The sequence below is a fragment of the Alexandromys fortis genome, unplaced genomic scaffold (genome assembly GCF_014885135.2).
Source record: "Alexandromys fortis isolate MF-2015 unplaced genomic scaffold, M_Fortis_MF-2015_v1.1 scaffold_95, whole genome shotgun sequence".
Classification (NCBI taxonomy): Eukaryota; Metazoa; Chordata; class Mammalia; order Rodentia; family Cricetidae; genus Alexandromys; species Alexandromys fortis.
In genome coordinates, this window is record NW_026067990.1 from 4,811,450 (window position 1) to 4,830,214 (window position 18,765).

The following is an 18,765-nucleotide window of genomic DNA, read 5'->3' on the forward strand; positions in this document are numbered from 1 at the left end:
GGTGTTCTTTCCACTCCATGTCACAAATCTATCTCTAACGTAACTATTCTGGCTAGAATGCATATTTATGAACTTTCCAACATTTTTGCATGTATCAAACAGGAAGATTTTACACAATACAAATACAATGAGGTGATTTTATTGTTGTCAAATGTGCATTTCCACTTTTAAAATGACCTTTGCATATTGCATATTCATGTGAGGGGCTCTTTTACAGTAAGAAATTCTCTTCTGGTCATTCATGATTGATGGAGCTTTCCAGTGTACAACATTGGATGTGACAGCAGTCATCTCAATGGCGGTTGGAGTATACTTTTTGCATAATGTCTTCATATATCCTGTAAGTGACTTTGTTGCTATATCAAGTTACTCTTTTGCAGCTTCATAAGAATCCTAGTTACACCCATGTTTCTCATGTGGAAAACAATGACACCTGGTTTCGTTTAAAGTTTGGCATGTAAGAGAATGGCATACAGTGAGCTCCAGTTCGTAGTTTTCAAAGTGAAATGTATCACCTCAGAAAGTCCCTTTCTCTTTCTTCCAAGCAGGATTTTAAGTGCTCATAGGTAGAAAATTAGAAGTCTCTATCTAGGCTCAGGTCTATTTTGGAAGTGGAATAAAATGCTTGCACTTCTTTCCTACCAATAGTTTTGCTAATTTAAACCATCGACTGTGGCTGAGACCTAATGTCGATAAGTAATCACCTGCAGGTATTGATGGTGACCTTTTACAATGGTGCTTTAGTTGAGAAAAATTTAGCTTGATTTTTAATGTTGCCGAAACAAGAATTTTCATCAATGATAATTATTTTATTATATACAGTACAATACAGTATGTTCTGCTTTCTTTTCTCTCATACTCTTTATGTATGTATAAATATATATATATGTACACACATAAATATACATATATATATATATATTATACTGGTAAGCAAACTAAATATTTTGGTTTGCATAATAAAAATGTTGTTTAAAAATTACTGGTTACGTTCAGTAAAGCCTTTGGTTAGAAACTTTAAATTTTTCTTGACAGGTTTAGATTTTAGATTAAGTAAACAGTCTAGTAAATGTAAGGCCATTATTATTGCATAACTTTGGCAGAATTTGTTCATTTTCAAGCACTGTCTGGAGTGCATTGTGAATACTGTCATAAATGTTTTTAGATATGAATTATTAAAAATGAGTAGCCATCAGACTTTCTACAATGGATGCACAGTTTTCAATCTTTCATTTCAAATCCATAAATTCAATGGTTGTCAATATGTTGAATATTACTGTAATCTTCATGCCTGTAATGTTTTGAAGATAGATGTCGTCGTCTTTCAGATGACTGGTTGTCTTCCTGGCAGATACTTTGACATACCAGAACTAAAACTTCCTTTCTTATTCCTAATAATCATTTATAAATAGCATTAAATTCATCAGAAGCTTTCTCTGGAGATATTGTAACACTATTTTCAGTCATACTTTATCCATTCAAACAAGGAAGGATTCCTGTGCTATTGGTGAACATAGACACATTAATTAAAACCTTTTGTCCCTATACAGATCCATAGCAGGCCAAGTATCTTAGATGGCGGCATACCAAGTGTGTTGTGGACAGACCTTGGAATAACATGCTTATTTTCATGTAGGGAATGGGAGTTTGTCATTTCCAGGAGGTGAAATGTCTATTGATTTGGAAGGGTTCAGTGGCCAGTTTGGCAACCTGGAAGATTTTTGCAAGACTGATTTTTCAGTGCTGTAAGGTATCATTTCTAGTTCTGTCTCAAAGCTGTAACATTTTGCAATATTTACTAGAAATAAAATGCTGCTTCCATATTTTAACTGGATATTGATGATAAGTTATATGGCTTCATGGAAATATTTTACTGTCATATGATTCATCGTAATGATGTGTTCCCTTTCACAGTCACTGTATTCTAGTATCAGACTATAACTGACATTAGATGTGGATTCCTATAATTTCAAAGTAGGAACAAATAATAATCAATCTTTCCATTGTTTAGATATTCATATAATATTGGAAACCATCAATCGAAAAATGAAAAAAAATCACTAAGACTTGAAAAAAACAAAAGTTTGAATAATAGCAAAACATCTGTGTATATTATGTAAAGGCTGCTTTTCTTTTAATTAATTGACAAAATCAACCCGTTTATATTTTTGTGTTTTTTCTTTTATAAAGTTTTGGTGCTTCTTTTACCTGTCAATTGTTATGAAGAGCCAGGCTATTTCCATTGTTTATGACCACTTGAGATGATTAAAATAGCATAGTTAATATTGTTCACAGTCATCTATCTTTCAAAGACATTTTTGGATTATGTTCAAGACCTTCAGAATCCATGCAAAAAGTTCTTAGAAATATCTCACTATTTTGTTGCTTTTTTTTTGACACACTAAAGCCAATTATAGTTTGCTAAATTAATGAACAGCCAATTTCAAAACAAAATTTTAAATCTCATCCAAATTCTTCTGAGTTTATATGATGTGATCATTTCTATATAATCCACTTATGATATAATTGAGCACTTATACATAAACTGGAATTTGGCTGAAGAAGACCATATGAATATCTGAGAGTCTGATTTGGCTCAATACCAGCAATGTTCTTTGTTAGAATAAAGCTGCTGCATGGAGAGTGGAGATCATTACCAACATATTTTTCTTGTGGTTCCAGGAGCCTTTGGCAAGAGAAAGCATAATCTTCAGAGCTTTGTTCCTTTATTCACTTTCTCTTCCTATACCATGGGTGCCAAAATGAAACCACTGATTTAGTACAACTTCTGGAAGCCAATCTATTTTCAGCATAGGTTCTATTTCCTAAATGCTACTCATTGGGTTTTTCTTAATGTTTAAAGATTGCTAAAAAGAGAGTCACAGCCAAGATACCCAAGCTTGAAGGTAGGTAGGTAGTATTTAAGATCCAGAGAGATAGCTAGTGAATTTCTGGTGTCTGGTTTTACAAGTGAAAATTTTTATTATAATAGTAATTTTTGAAGTTAATGTGATATAAAAATAGCATCAACCTCAGTGATCTATGAACATTTTGTAATCTGAAACTTGGATTCTGGCCTGTATACTGTTTTGTATTCATTGTGAATGTGGGTATGTATACACACACATTTTTATCCCTGGGCACATCTCTAATGCTTTTATTCCTGCAAGTATCATTTGGGGAATAAAATATGTCCTAGAACTGGGTGATAATATACAATACCTTGCACCAGCAAAGTTCAAACAAAGTTTTCTGCTAAGTGCTTAAGAGATTGTGTTTATAACCACAACAATGGTGTTATTCTGACTTCTATCCTTGCTGTCTTCACCTCATAGCAAGCAGATGGGACCATGAGCATCAGTCTTACTTAGCTAATATGAGAGAGGAAAAGATAGGAGACTATAAAGCAGTATGGCTAGGAAAATGTAGGGTTTTCTTTTTCTCATTTTTTAAAAAGCAATTTTATTATTTGCTCTTGTGACTTTTTCATTTTAATACCAATTTACCTTTTGGGAAACAAGTTCAGTGTTGATTTGAATTACTACACAATTTGATAAAACTAAACCACTGTTATTAAACCTCTTTGTTGCTAAGTTACTTGAGTAACCACCTCTGATACTGGATAACTGAAAAGGTCATAAAGGACTTTTAGGAATGATATATCTGTGTGTCCCCTTGAGGATGACAATTGCGAAGAAATTCCTTTTCTATTAAAAAACTAGAAGGATATGTTTAGATGATATGAATATAAAGATTTTATGCTTAATCATTTTATTGCAGAGCAAATATGACTTAGGTCTCCCTGCCTTTGCTTTATGATCTCAAGAATAAGTAGAGGACACCAGAAAATCTTCTACACTCATTGAAGCAAATGGCAGCTTAATTGTTGTCTGTCAGAAATGATAAAGATATTGGTTAGCATAAAATTCAGAAATAAGACCATGCTGATCAGCAATGACTAACCATAACATTTCCAAACCATGTATCCAGGTGTGTTTCTTTTGGTTGCATGTCAAGTATTTCCTAGAAGAGAGCTTGTTTCCTAATAACAGTAGGAAACAATCTATGAACTTGAAACATAATTTCCATTCCTGCCTCTTTCTTCACCCTATATGAAATTAAGTCAGAATTTGGGCATCACTTTTCTCTTTGAAAAAAAAAAACTCATGATCTAATCAAGGAAGTATACTTAGCAGCTAATAATTCAATTTCAGCACACAATGGGAATTTATTATTATTCTCTTATTGAACATATACATCCCAGTTCCATCTCCAGGCTAGCTTGTACAGTATAAACCAATAAACATTATTTTCTTTGAAAATATGATACTCTTCTTAAAGCACAAGACCTCCTAACACATTTAGTTGTATGTGTTTCCATTGTAGTGGCAATTTTTTCCCTTGTTGAGGTTTTCTTAGTTAATATTAGGATTAGAGATTTCTGCTAGATGAATCTAACTCTGATGATCCATTTAATATATTTATGTTTAATATGACTGTTATGGAAAAGTGCACTGAAGTTTTATTGGGTGAATAATGGTGTATTGTAGTGATTTTGACTAAAATAAAATGGCCAAAGTCAAAATCAAATTATCATATATGAACAAAAGTAAACCATTCAATCATATTGATACTCTCCCATTCAAAACCATCGTATCAGGGATTGTGATGCCAACATTCTCTTGGCTATGGTATCTTAGCAACTCTTTCTTTCATAGTCAGTTGATAAGCCACTTAAGAAAATATGTCCTTCTGACCCAGCTTGTTAGGGCTCAGCTCAATCATGTCCCATGCCCATAAAAGCCTGAATGACATTTTGCTGAGGTCCCCAATTAAAGTCAACTATAATGTGCAGAAGTTTTCCTTTATTGAAGAAATATTACTAAAATGTGCTGCTGCCTCTGATCTGATGCCTCTGATCTGATGCCTACCCTGTATTTTATTACTTGCAATGCAAGGGCATGGCATCCAGGGCCATGTGCATAATAGGCAAATAATCCTAACAATGAGCATCATCCAAACACTCATTATTTTGCTTCAGATGACCACATGCTTATTTTGTTAATCAGATCAATGCTTTACAATTACGTTTCTTAAACCATTGATTGTGTCAGATACTATCATATAAAGGTGAATTCTATAGCAAAATATATGTTTGATAAATTACCTACCACTCCTAGAGAGTGATGATTATACTAGCTCCATTCAAGGTTTGGACAAGTGTTGCTGATTATGAATCTTACTTAATTCAATTATATATTGAAAGTCTTGTAGCTACTGCAACTGTCTTATTCCTGATCTCTATTAACATCCCACAAAGCTCACCCTGAGAAAAGTTCCACTTGTTCCACTAAGCAGTGCATTCCCATCAGACCAAGCCTTTGATAAGAAGCCCATTTGAAAAATAATTGTTGCTGACCCTTTCCTCTTAGGCTCCCACCTACCAGACACAACTCCAAGTGCTGTCTGTGGATCAGTCCTTGAATGTAACTGCTTGTTTCTGTGCAGGACTAGATAAGCAGATTGTACAAGACAAGAAATAATCCCTTAGTCAAGAAAGTATTTCTGTCTTCCTATGCAAAAGACTATCAACTGAATGAGATAAAAATGTGTTTGGTGTCATAGTTCACAGGCCAACCTTAGAGCTGAGGAATATCTTGGCATACTGACCACATTAGCATAGCAGCTCTCCATGTTAACTTCACAGTGGAGTCATCTGAGGACCTTTTAGGTAATATTGATGCTTGGTTTTAGCATTAGACCCAAACTAACCTATCAGCAACAATGATGCAGGAATTCTTGTGGTGGACCTGCTTAAGAGGATGGCTCCCAAGCTGACTGCAATGTTCTAACAGAGTTGGAATCAGTGTACTAGAAAAAATAGGAAAAAAAAATCACCTTGTCAGAAAACCTGGTGAATTGGCAGCCACCAATTCAGAAATTTTATCATGTCATGTTGTAGGAGAGGCCACTTGTTTGTTCCCAGCTCCTCAGCCCAAAAATAATCACATAGAAATTATATTATTTAAAACATTGCTTGTCCCATTAACCATAGCTTCTTATTGGCTAACTCTTACATATTAATTTAACCCATCTCCATTAATTGTGTTGTGTATTGCAACGTGACAGTGGCTTACCAGGTAAAGTTCTGTCTGGCTCAGGTGGGGCTCCATGGCTTCTCCTGATTCTGCCTCTTTTCTTCCAGCATGCCATTTAGTTTTTCCTGCCTATCTAAGTTCTGCCCTATCAACATGCTGAGGCAGTTTCTTTATTAACCAATGGTATTCACAGCATACAGGGGGAGAATCCCACATCACCTCCCCTTTTCTGTTTAAATAAGAAGGAAGGTTTTAACTTTAACATAGTAAAATTACATACAACAAAAGAGGTATCAAGCAAGAATTACAGTTATAATATTTATATCTACTATATATTTTTGTATAACTAAGAAAAACTATAACTATAAATTCTTCAACTCCATAAAAGAATCCAGAAGGATATAATATTACCTAAGTAAACAGGAAGTGCATTGTAAGAAACTTGTAAAACTCTAGAAATGACAGAGACATCTCTCTATCTGGACAGTCACCCAAAGTTCTTTTGTACCATTGGGAAATCCATCTTCATCCTACTGGCCCATAGTATCTGGCAGACTTTTCCATGAAGCAGGAAATTTCAAAGACAGTTTCACCTATATTAACAGTTTGTCAGTCACTTTCTTCTGTGCCCTGCAGAATGTCTGGCAGACTCTTTCACACATAAGGAACCCAAAAGGATCATCTCACCTTTAGACAATTTCAGCAGTCATTTCTCTGCAGGTCCTGCATGTCCAGTTCATCAAGAAGTCCAGGCAAGAGCAATTTCTTATCCAAATAGCTAACCAACTCCACAAGGAGATTCTTTCATGCACATCTTTCTCTTGAAGTAAATTGGTACTGCCAGGATCAGGTGTGTCTCATTGTCTTGATAAGTCCTAAGTTCTTAAAACATTTTAAATGCCATATTCTGAAGGTCTCTGGAAGATTTGAAGAATACCTATTTAACTGAAATATATATATCTGGAAAACCTAATTAACATGACTACACACTTGACTATTATAGATGATTATCTATTAACCTATATTTCTTACAAATACAATACCTTAATCAAGAGCAGAAATAGATATATAACAAATTTGACCTTAAATTTGTATCAATTAACAAAGATCCATACCAATGCAAATATCTATAGCATATTCTGCTTTAAATGTAAACAAACATTTATAGACAATATTTTGGGATATAGGTGTAGTTCTCTCTATACTGCTTCCTGCTATTTGGTTGGGCAAAGTAATTTTGGGGGGTATTCAAGGTGACCTTTGGGGAGCCTTTGTTCATCAAGCCACATTAATCCACACAGGTCCTCATATTCTGTGGAAACAAAAGAAAAACCTTTTTTTTCCAAAGCAACATATTGAAGACACATTTTGAAGACAAAATACTATTTAATATATATGTTAGTTACTTAGCTCCTTCACAGTCAAAAACTTCAAAGAAAACATAATAATATACATATTCCAGACTCTCTGTGAATTTTCCACCTTTACATTACTTATTTTTACTCTATTACTTTTTAATATTTATTATCTTTACTCCTTTAATCTATGACTATCTATATTCTGTCTTCTTAAAGACTTTGATATATATATATATATATATATATATAACCATTTTCGTCTTTTCCAACCTCTATACTCCTGTTCTTCTCTATCCAAAGCCTAAGTACCTTTAACCAACACTGTTACCCATTTAGTGGTCTTTTCCATCTGAATTTGTCTTTATGTGTATCTGTAATTATTTTCTGACCAGAAGTGCTCTTAAAATGCTAAGCACTTAAGACTCTAAGCTGTGGCATTGCTAGGGTATATGTGGAACTTCCTGCTTGCCCTGCCAAGTCCAACATGGTGGAGCTGTTTGCTGCTTCTGATAGTCATGTACATTGCCCCATTATTAGACACATGGCAGGTCTAAGTTGCCATGATGCAAGTTGCAGCACGTTGCTCACAAACTCCATATAAATGCTAGGCCTTCTGAAAGAGCCAGGGGTTGCACTGGCAGCTACAGCCCAGAAAGCTGGCATTTCAAAATGGTGCAGCTTTTTTTCTGGTAACACTGAGTCAGGAAAACCTCCCTTACAGGAGCCATGTCACTTCTTCCTTCTAGGAAACAGAGCCCACCCAAGAAAATGCCGCTACCAGGTCATGCTTAACTCTGTTCTTTTGTGTCTTGGATTCCTTTGTAAGCATTCTCAGGTTTTAAGTGAATTTTATTCAACCATATTGGCACCAATTTGTTGGAGGGGGCCACTTGTTGGTTCCTGGCTGCTCGGCCCTGACATAATCACACAGAAACTTCATTAATTAAATCACTGCTTAACCCATTAGTGCTAGCTTCTTATTGGCTAACTCTTACATATTAATTTAACCTATCTCCATTATTTTATATTTTCCACAAGGCTCATGGCCTACCGGCAAGGTTCTGTTATGTCTGTCTCTGCCGGCGGCTCCATGGCTACTCCTGACTCTGCCTCTTTTCTCTCAGCGTGCTATTTAGTTTTCCTCGTCTAGCTAAGTTTTGCAGTATCAACAGGCCAAGGCAGTTTCTTTATTAACCAATGGTATTCACAGTATACAGAGAGGAATCCCACATCAAGGTCATTTACATGGGCCTCTTCAGGAAGTACCCTGTGATTAGAGGTCACAGTTGGACAGGCAGTTTTTATGTTGATCTTTAGAAGATGAAGACATGGAGGAAATCCATAGTTTCTAACACACACACACACACACACACACTTTCAAAGTTTAAATGTTTTCTTGTGTTTTTCCTCTATTATCCGTATGTTTTTATAAAACTAACCAGGCTTTTCCATAGGAGTGTAGAAATCTGCCACCTTGTGACCAACATTCTTTCTTACAAGCAATTGTAGCACATTCTTTTTTTCAAAGTGTAGTTAATGGAGCTCCTAGATGTGGGTAGAAGAATTTTTTCCTGACCCATGTGTGAATGTACTTAGAATATAAGATGGAGAAGTGACAAAGGATGTTTGGAGATGCAGTAAAATTACTTCTAGTTCTTTACTATAACTCTGGAACAAAATGGTAAATTAAGCTCAACTCAAGCTACTTGTGACCCCAGGTGTCAGTCCCTGAGCTATTCCAGAGGCTGTCATCATTGAGCCATTGCCTTCTTAACACAAGACATAATCAGCTACTGTGGCCTAAAATTATCACAGCAGCATGTATTTGAAAACTGGTTCCGATGGGATTGGGAGGCTTTAATTGCATCCTTGTTTACATGTCATTCTGAGTATTCTAAATGGTATGAATTCTGGAATTCATTTGTTATATGTCACAGCATTTCTTAGTGTTCTTAAGAATAAGCAGCTTGAATAATGCCTAGGAGAAAGTGTTGAACATGAGACCTTACATTCTGTATTTTATCAGCACTTACCCTTGTCTTGCCTCACAGCCAAAATCCACACTCACTTCAACACATGAAAGTCACATGTTCACTTCCACCCAGGTGTTAGCAGATATCTGTTTATGTGACCTGCTATTTTAAGATATATATTCTCTGAACAGTTCCAAGTTTAATTTGGTCAATGTGTTTTTTATTCTACTGTGTTCAGAGATATTGTTTAGTGACTGTGCTGGGATAAGCTGCTCAGGTACTTACCACTTAGTGATTACCTTAAGTCAGTGGACATTCTACCTCAAAATCCTGTTTCATGCAAAATTATCTGGTGACCTAAGACCTGGTGTGATGAAACAGTGAGGAGAGATTTAAGCCCTGCCAAACTGCTTCTATCACTGTCCACCTAGAGGTCTTTGTGATTTTCAAAATGACTGAAATTATACAAAGTAGTCCATTTTATGAAACATGAAAAAAGAGGGACCAAATATTTCTTTGATGTGTTCTTGACAGGATGTTCTATATTATAATTCAGTTAGGGATAGATGGTCACCTATCATTTCTGTGGGAGTAACTTCAGGTTGAATTCTGCTAGTCTTCTCAATCACCCAAAAGATAGGCTTCCTTAGTCTTGGAGGGCAGGATGTGGAAGCTGAATTGTAGATATGTATAACAACTTCTTTACATTGTCACACAGCTAATCAGCGTCCTAAGGGGGATGTGGAGTAAAGCATGCGTGATGTCCACATCTAGTCTTCCTTCTGCACTGTGCAGTCTCAGCTCCTCTGATACCTTGACTCCTCTTTTTAATCCCAGGCCAAGAGAAAAGATCTAAGCAGCATCTTATCCACTGCTGGAGAGTTAGTATTCACAAGAAAGCTATAGAACTATCTAGAATCTCTGAGTAGATTACTGACTTAGTTCAGTGGAGTACATTCTCTAGGTATTCTCAACACTGAATATTATCATACAAAGAAGCAAGGTTTATGCACACCCACCCCTCTGATATTGTGTTACACATTTTTATTCTCCATTGTTCCCTGTATGAACACCTGTTGGCTACACATCATTTGTCCTACAATACTTGTTTAGGTGGAGGAATACTCCAAACTCATAGTTTATCTCATGAAAACACTGGGCCTTTACAAAGGCTTTGCTCATTATTCCGTAGGCCACATCGCCATGCAACAGTTGTGCTTCTCGGGTGGCACCCACAGAAACCTGTATTTCTACACTTGGACACTTCTAGTGGGAACACTCACATGTTTAATTATTTCTGTACAGGTCTAGGCTCTTATACATATTTTCATCAAAAAAAATCTGTGCACTGAGGGGAGCACTATCCTTTTTGTTTACTCTATGCATTGTGACAGGGATATTGGGGTGATCAACATGTGCATATTAGAGTTGTTCTGTTTATTTTCCTCTCTTTATCTTTCTTCACCTTTCCCTTTCTCCCTAATTTCTGTCCTCTATAAACACAAGCATCATTCTCTGGCCTAGGTACAGACCACTCACTGCAGACTTCCACAGGCAGAAAATGTCTTAGGCAAAGTCTACTAAAGACTTGTCATTGTTTCTGTGTTGACACAATTGATTAAAACACACATACCTACATATATATATATATATATATATATATATATATACACACACACACGCACATACACACAGAAACTAGGAAGTTGTTCACTTTGTGGTCATTGGATACAATTCAAGGTGGATTTGGATGTACGCATAGACCATTACACATGTGGATATAATCACTATTTAAAATTGTTCATTAGAGGAAAACACAGCAGAGCAGTGAAGCTCACAGGGTTGTTCTACTGGAGCCTTTTCTGGGATACATCCAGCACAGCAAAGCTCAAAATAATCATAGCCCTCAACGGGATAATGTGGGTTCAAAAAAGCAATTCATACAGGGAGGACATTTGTCTAGCAGACTGCCTCAGGCTGGGAATAAACTCTGGCTCTTTTCATGTAACAAGAGTGGAACAAAGGGTATTTAAAAAGTGGGGATTATAGAAGCTGGCAGCCAAAAACTTTGCCCTTTTCTTTCTTCTTTGGCTATTATTTCCTCTGTACCCATTTGATTTTCCTCTAAGAAGGTAGCATTTTAAATCCATGTTATAAGATGCATGAATTGATTCAGTAAATCTTTAATTGGCATGCATGGTTAGCTGTTCACTTAGGGGGTAATTGGTTAAATATACCCGGCATATTTGCTGAGGAAGGAAAAAAAGTTCCCAAAGTGAAGGAGAATAGTTTGAGAACCTTTTCCTATAGTGGCATTTTTGCTTTGGGAAAAGCTATGGATATGTTAGCTAGCCTCCTCCTCTATGAGGACTACATTAAACCATGCAGCCTTTATTTGCTTCCTGTCAGTAGAGCTGTACTGAAGAGATACCACAAGCATAGCATAATGTCTGGCAAAAAGAAGCACTCAATAAATATTTATCATCACAAACAGCTTATTCATCTAACAAATTTGGATATTTTGAGTTCAATGGGCCATTTGCCCTAATTCCAGGCAGCAAGTGACTGAGTGTTTCTAATCACCATTAACAGAATGGATGTATTTGTCAATAGATATTTATTGAGTGTTTTGCAAAGTGAGACATTATGCTGTGTAGTAGGCACAGCATGACAAGAGAGATACTAAATCTGCCCTAAGGAACTAAGGAATGACAGGAAGACACGAATTGGGGCTAGTCTATTAGTTATATTCTATTGCATTTTTAATCATTCTAGAACATGCCAGCTAAAACAATGCCATGTACTTATGTTTGTGCTCAGTAGAGAAGCCAGGGTAGCAATACTGTGATGTGTTGGGTCCTCCATGCTTTTCTCATTCATACCCTATGAGTTATTTCTGTATCTTTCATTCATTCCTGTCTTAATTCATGGGTTCATGCAACACTGTTTGAGATGCCTTTCTTTGTGTCAGATACCATATGATGTGATCCTCAAATTTCTCAGGAATGAGTTCTAGGATGTTGATACTCACCTGCCTGTGCCTAATATTCAAAACTAAAAAAGAAAGCATCTCTTTGATGATATACTGATTGTGATTCTTTCAGGTAAGTAGATTGCTGAATCATATAATATTGCTATTAGTTTGTTTTCAGGAGACACTTGAACAGTTTCCCATGATGATTGCACTAATTTATATTTTATTTTTCACTTATTTAAATTTGAAGATGATTTTTATTTGAGTTTAAAATAAAGATCCCAGGAAAATGAAGAAGAGAAAAAGCCATGCTATTTGAGTGACACAGGAATGGAGGTGAACCACGTGATAGGCAAGAGTCATGCAGAAAAAGAGTGAAAAAAAAAAAAGCCCAAAGTACCATCAAAAACAAACTTATGCTCTGGCTAACATCTTTTAGAAAAACTGAGATAAGAAAAAGGAAAGGCTTTCAGAGCCATGGGCAGACTGAACAGAACTTCATGATGACTCTGTAATGAATTGAATGCACAGAGCTTGAGATTCTGGGAAGGAAATATGTATTGTCTCATTAAAGGAAGGAATATTTCTCCCTTCTCTTTAATAAGGCATTTTAGTAATCACCCTTCCTGAAGGTAATCCCTTAGCCATGTCTTTGATTTGTCCAACAGGGTGGACTAATAGCATACACAAACTGAAATAGGGGTAAGGACAGAAGATAATCAAAGGATATGAATTCTCCTCTATTCTATAGAAGAAACCAATTTGATTCTCCTTTTCCTTTTTTTCCTTCCCTCTTTCCTTCCTTTCTTCCTCTTCTTTCTTTATTTTCCTTTTTTACTACTCCATGAGTAGAGCTAATGTTCAGTGTCCCTGGGAGAGTGGATCTCAAAATGCTTTTATCACTGAGGATATCCAGTTTTTGATCTGAAGGATGGCTTTGTGGATTTTGACTCCCACACCATATTAAAAGCTGTCATGTCATTTCATACCTCATAAATATGTAAAACTTTTATTTATATGTATATAATAATATAAGCGGAGAATAAATCATGACAGCAGTGGACGCAGCTAAAGAGACTGGGTTGGCAGTGAAGTCCTCAGGAGTGAAATAAGTAAAGTAGGAGAATGAGGTGCTAACAAAGCTAAGTGGAGACTTGGGTTCTAGCAAGGAAGTGTAAAAGTAGAGCGAGATGCTAGTTAATGTATGCCTCTTGTGTTTAATTCCCTTCAGTGTGTCACTGAATTCTCTCTCTACATATTACATTCTGGGGACTAATTGTAAGAGTCATCGAAGTGGTTTAGGTTAAATGACTCTTTGTAGATGAACATGAGGAATCACATATAGTCATAATCCTGTCATATCCAATGGTGATCCCTTGCCAGAACTAATTTTTTTCATTTATTATGCTAGTATGTAAGTATGTACATTATGTAAATATGTACACCACATACATGCCTGTTTCCCAAGGAGACCAGAAGAAGACACAGAACTACCTAGAATTGGAGTTACAAACAATATTGAGTTGCCAAGTAGATGCTGGGATTTGAAAACATGTCCCCTGGAAAAGTAGCCAGTGCTTTTTACCAAGCAACCATCTTTGCAGCCCTAGCGGTTAGCTGGGGAAGCTGCATGGGACCGAACTTAGCACTCTGAATATGGGTAACAGCTATGTGTCTTGACCTGTTGGAGGAGCTCCTGGCAGCAGGGTCAGGACTTATCCTGGGTGCATGAACTGGCATTTTGGAACCCATTCCCTATGGTGGAATACCTTGCTTAGCCTTGATATAGCTGTGTGTGTGGGGGGGGTACTTTGTCCTGCCTCTACTTGGTATACCAGACTTTGTTGATTCCTCATAGGAGGCCTTAACCCTTTCTGAGGAGTGGAAGAGGGGTTGGGTCAGTAAGAAGGTAGGGAGCTAGTAGGAGGAGGGGAGGGAGGGGGAACTATTGTTGGTATGTAAAATGAACATATTTTTTAAATAAAAGAACTTAAACCTGACATACCTTCAAGCTGTATTAATACACTGTAATAAAGGATGGTTTGGGGGCTTTAAAGTTTTCTGCCAACTTGACAATGGCATGCCCTCAGTCCTCTGTGAAAATTGATTCCTTATCTAGTGGTGAAGATATCTTGCTGAATCAAAGTGTTTGCAAAAAAACAACTTTGATGGTGAAGAAATGTTAACAGTGTTATGAGCTGAGTGTTCATCTCAGATTTGATAATGTAGATCCCAAGAAAATGTTAACTCATCATGAAAAATTGGATATAGGTTTTCTGAGTAGACCATGCTTTTGAACAAAGTCAAATAATTCTTTCTAAGTGGCCTCATGAGGGAGAAAATGCTTGTGTCATCTGGATGAGAAACTGAAGAAATTCAGCTAATTTTTTTCATTGTTCAAGGTTGATTATTTCTTTATGATAGAAATCTTATAGTTGAACTATTCATTATTATTGAATTATGCTCAGCTACAGTTACTTGCTACACTAATAGCAGGTGGTGGAGTCCCTAGATACTTTTTGGCGAATGACCTTTTTCTCAAGAAAATGAAAATGTCATAGTACTATAAATATAGATTAGGTCTCAGTAGTGGACCATGGAATTTTACTTTTGAATATATATATATTCCTGTTACATGTGAAACCCTCTGATATCTAGTTTTTTTCCTCCCCCATACCTTAACTTTGAACAAGGCTTTGAATAGGAAAGAGATATCAATGGTAGAAGAGAGAAAGTTAGTTTTTAACTATAACTTAACTTTATCTTCTCTTCTGCTGGGAGGAGTTTCAATGAGTAGACACAGAAGATTAGAAGCTGGAATTGTCTCCAGAATTCTGTATGACTTTGGTATTTTCCCTCTTTTTACAACAGTACCTAAATTTTCCATATGTATTTGGATACATCAACCAAAGCATTTTAATAATTAAAAGCAGTTAACATTGGATAAAAGCAATAATAATTTAATATGGTATATGTGAGATGCAAAGTCCAGTGGAAATGTTTGCTGCTGCTTCTTTCTTGTAAAAGCAGTTGATAGATTTATCTTCTCTTCAGTCATTTATCCCAGGGTCTCTGGTGGATGTGAGTAGGATATAACCCTACTGATATTGATATTGGGAGACAGATGCAGTGACTGTCTTGTCAATCACAGATGCTTGAGAAACATCCCTTGACTCTTCCCTATAGGTAGTGACATCTCAATATCAAAACTAAAAATGTATGTAGAGTCTGCCAGATGTCACAAAAGAGAAAAACATTTTAAGATAAGTCTTGAAAACTCAGTAGATATGTTTAGAAGATTATTTAGAGCCAATCAAAACATTTCTATTTACTCATAACCAAAACTTCTTTTGGGGACTATGAAATAATAGTTATGACTTAATTCAAATTCTGTGCGTGTCCTCCCAATCCTTCCTTGACTCCTTGAAGACTGTCCTGTTGAGCTAAGGTAATGGTTCCATGTAAGAAAAGTGAGACAGGGCACTAAATTAACCATTCCACAGTCATTTGATGAGTATCAGATTGGTTTCCCCATATGCCTACCATAAAAGAAAAGGAGAAGTGGAACAGAGTCTCTTCTCAGAGCTAAGAGTGGAAGCTCTTGCCTATGGAAGTGGGTTGAAGTAACTCTATGCCATACCCTTGACTCAAATGAAACCTCATTCAGCAGAGTGCTGTAGGCCCTTTGGAAAGTTTCTGTGTAGCCTATTATTCCTTTATAGGGTTGATTAAAAGTAGATAAACTGTATCTCTTGGTTATTTTTTCATGTTTTCATAATATAAGTCAATATTCTAAAGCTTAGAATATTCAACTTAGCCATTCAGATCCAATGAACACGGCTTAACTATAACTGTGTTCAGTACCAGACTTGCTGTTTCACTTGTTGAGTCTGGAGCCTGAGACAATCCAAAAAAATTAAAAGAGTCTTGATTTTTCTCCTGTATCTGCTAGCTCATTTACTCTGCCATTAACCATGATATCAGGAGCGAAAAGAATTCTGTGATTTGTCAAATATTTTTTGTGGGATATGCAGGAATTGAACACATCAAGGTTCAGAGAAATTAATACTCCAAAGTATTATCAAAGAACAAAATTCAATTTGGCTCTTTGATAATTTCATATGTTTTGCTTGATTTTCTTTTCAAAAGCAATTGTAATCTAGCGTGTTCTTGTTTTTTAGCTTTGCTTTTATTCCTCTGAGTGAAGCGTTTTCAGTGATGTGAGTTACAATGAGTAAGATATTTCTTCCTCGGGTCTCTAAATCCTTACAGGTAAACTGAAAACAAACAGGCAAACAAGGTGCAAACAGACTGAGTGAATACTAAAATCCCTTCTTGATGTTTTGTGTAATTTGAATGGTACAACCAAATACTCAAGGTGTTGTTCTTTTTCCTAACAATGTTATGGTCAGCCAGTATGGAAATAATTAGACTAATAGGAACTGTTTAAGCCTGATCTCATAAACATTTAAAATTTTTTTGGTCCTGTAATAAATCAGGGGGAGGGGTTGTGGCTATGGAGTAACAGTTACTGGCTTTTGTCAGAACCCATATTCTTAGTTGGGACTCTATTACTGGGATAAAACACCAAACCAAAAGCAATTTAGGGGAAAAAAGGGTTTATTTAATCTCTCAGATTACACTCAATCACTGAGTTAAGTCAAGGTAGAAACACAAGGCAGGAACCTGGAGAAAGGAACAAAAGCAGAAACTTGCTCCCTAGACTCAGTCTGCTGTTTTACCTAACTCAGGTCCACCAAACCAGGGATGGCACCACACAGAGAGCTCTGAGCCCTCCTACAGCAATTATTCATCAAGACTGTATTCCACAGACTTGTCCACAGGCCGATTTCATGGAGGCATTTCTCAGTTAACATTCCCTTTACCCAGATTTGTCTAGGTTTGTGTCAAGTTATCAGAACCATTCCATAACCCTCATGATTTTGATTGTTGGATATCTTTGAGAAAATTAAGGCCACACACGGTAAAGAAAAATAACCATGATAATACTTTTGGAGCATTTTGCTCTTTGATGTGGTTAAATTGGACAAGAAAATTGCTTAATACCACAGGATTATAAAGTGTAAAAAATGAGATAAAAAACCATACTGCATTTCCTAAGCTATTCTCAGCTTTCTCCAGAAGGGAGACTTTCAGGACTCTACTTGAGAGGAATAGTAACTAAGCATGCTTTACCATTTTGACCCTTTGACTATTTTATTTTGAAGTACCTCTGGCCTTGACACCATGAACCTCCCTATTGTCTTGTGATCCTGATGGGATTAATGACCCTTTTGTCGTCTTTTACAGAAAAAATATTATAAAGAAAGGCAAATACTTTCACCATGGGCAGAAAGTCAGCAGCTCAGAGTTATAAACGCTGATTGTTTAGTAAACCAACAACACCTCATCCAGTATACCTCATATTTATTTCTGAGTGAGGAGAGACCAATAGAAACTATATTTTATGTCATTCTTCATTAGCCAATCCCTACAATCTGTCTTTCCTAGGACATTTCCCCTCATGCTCACCTGTAGCCCCTTCGTTTCCTGCCAGATACACAGGTAGATTGGAATGGCAATGGGAGGAGAGGCTCTATTTAAAAGAAATTAGAAATTCACTCTTATTTACCATATTCATTAGAGATGTGTAGTAAGAGGTTGCTTGTTTCACAGCCGCCCAGCAGCTCAGACCTAAAATAATCACAGAGAAAGTATATTATTTAAATCAGTGCTTGGCCCATTAGTTCTAGCCTCTTATTTGCTAACTCTTACATTTTAATTTTCCCATCTCCATTAATCTGTGCATCACCACGAGGTTGTGGCCTACCAGCAAAATTTCAGCACATCTGTCTCCAGCAGCAGCTCCATGCTCCTCCCTGATTCTGCCTTCTCCCTCCCAGCATTCAGTTTAGTTTTCCCTGCCTAGCTAAGTTCTGCCTGCTATAGTTCCAAAGCAGTTTCTTTACTCATTAATGGTACTCACAGCATACAGAGGGAAATCCCACATCAGAGATGTGCTGCTTTTATTGTTGGAAAGTTATGATGGCAGAAGGACTTGTGAATATCAAATTTAGCCATCCACCTACTCCCTAGTTTTCCTGTCTCTATTGGAAAGTTAATGATATCCAACATTCTTTCTGTGTAGAAACTGTTAGATGAGAATTAGATACAAATTTGAGGTAGTTTTCCAGGTTACTCAGATAATTATCTGTTAGGTAATAGTCTGTCTTCTCACAATAAATTTTGTACCACTGTTCTATGAACATCTCAGCTGCTACTTAAACCTCTAATATTCCTATAACTAGTTCAAATCTGGATTGTTTTCAAGGTGTCCCACTTACTGAGCCTGTGATCTACAG

The 18,765-nt window shown here is 36.4% G+C and overlaps 1 protein-coding gene across 1 annotated transcript in view; it reads left to right on the forward strand.

The window, feature by feature from the left end:
* Fgf13 (fibroblast growth factor 13) overlaps positions 1 to 18,765 on the forward strand; it is a 489,037-nt gene that overhangs the window by 269,830 nt on the left and 200,442 nt on the right. The window lies entirely within an intron of this gene.